The 1,455-nt window shown below is 41.5% G+C and overlaps 1 pseudogene; it reads left to right on the top strand.

Annotated features, from left to right (window-relative positions):
- Positions 1–610: 610 nt before the first annotated feature.
- LOC123640423 lies at positions 611–1,198 on the top strand (annotated as a pseudogene).
- The last annotated feature ends 257 nt before the right edge of the window (positions 1,199–1,455 follow it).

The following is a 1,455-nucleotide window of genomic DNA, read 5'->3' as shown; positions in this document are numbered from 1 at the left end:
AAACGATCCACCCGCCTTGGCCTCCCAGGGTGCTAGGATTACAGGAGTAAGCCAGCGCCGCCCCTCCCCCCAATAGCTTTATAGTATATCTTTGTAATAGATACATTTTCATGTGGCTGCTAAGCCTACAACATTTTCCTAGTCCCTAGAAATGCCCATGTCCAAAAATAATATTATGTATTAAATGATCTTGTTCCTTCTAGCTAAGCCTTACTGACCCACAGGCAGAGCCCTAACACAAACTTGACCAATGAAATCCTCACTCCCAAGAATATGACATTTGCAACAATTAAATACAGGGTTAGAGTTTTGAGAGCTGGGTAATTATGGTACACAGCTTCTAAGATGACCCCCATTGACCCTTGCCTTCTAGTATTCGTGTCCTTATGTAATCCTCTCCCCTTGACTGCAGGCTGGCCCTAGTGATTCACTTCTGATTACCTACAGCTAAAGTGGGCTGCAACCCCGCACTTGCCCAGGTAGAGTCACATGTCAGCCACAGTTGGCTGTGCCCAGGCAAGTTGAACAAAGGTTGCAGTGAGCCCCTATGTGGCTGAGGAAGACAAGGGGAGGCAGCAGCTGCTGGCAGAAGGATAGCATAAAGCTCAAGATGGAAAATCATAAACCAGAGAATACTATCAAAGAAAACTCAACATTTTTCAATATTATAACCAAAAAATTAACCAGCCTCCAGAATCAGAAAGGAATTTACTTGAACGTGGATCAACATATATTGGACTTAATGCTACTCTCTGTGACCTAATAGCAAAACAGTCTTTTCAGTGCATCTTCAATGTGACACAGGCTCATATTGCTGCTGGCTTACTGATGGCAGTGATCCCATTTTGACAGCACATATAGCTTACAAACGTTTTGTAAGTTTACCTTTGAATACAAGTGATTTGAATTATGAAACCTGTACCATAACATGGGGTGGACTGGTTGGTCTTGTTTTTGGTGGTCTGTACCCTGTCTTCTTGGCTATACCTGTGAATGGTGGCCTAGCAGCCAGGTATGAATCAACTCTGCTACCAGAGAAAGGAAACAACTTACCGGATTAGAATTTCTAAGCCTGTCTTTAGAAAGATGTTATTTCCCATTTTGCTCCAGACTGTTTGCAGCATTCTTTGGATCTAGACAGTATAAACTACTTATAAAGGCCCTTCAGTTACCTGAAGCTGGCCTAGAAATTCACTGATTTTAAGAAAATATGTACACAAAAATAAAATGGTAAAAAGAAAAATTAAATATTAAATAAATAAAACTACAGCAAAAGTGATGAGATGTTATTTTTGATATTAGGTTACAAAAGACTATGATTTCCATCTTAGGGCTCTCTCTTGCTCTCTTGCTTATCTGCCCTGAGTGAAACCAGTTGCTGTGTTGTGTGCTGCCCTTTTGAGAGGGCTGTGTGGCAGGGAACTGTGGAAGGTTTTCAGCCAATAGGCAATAACA

Source organism: Lemur catta, chromosome 6 (genome assembly GCF_020740605.2).
Source record: "Lemur catta isolate mLemCat1 chromosome 6, mLemCat1.pri, whole genome shotgun sequence".
Taxonomy (NCBI): Eukaryota; Metazoa; Chordata; class Mammalia; order Primates; family Lemuridae; genus Lemur; species Lemur catta.
Note: the sequence above shows the minus strand (reverse complement) of the source record. Positions and strands in the feature narration are given on the sequence as shown.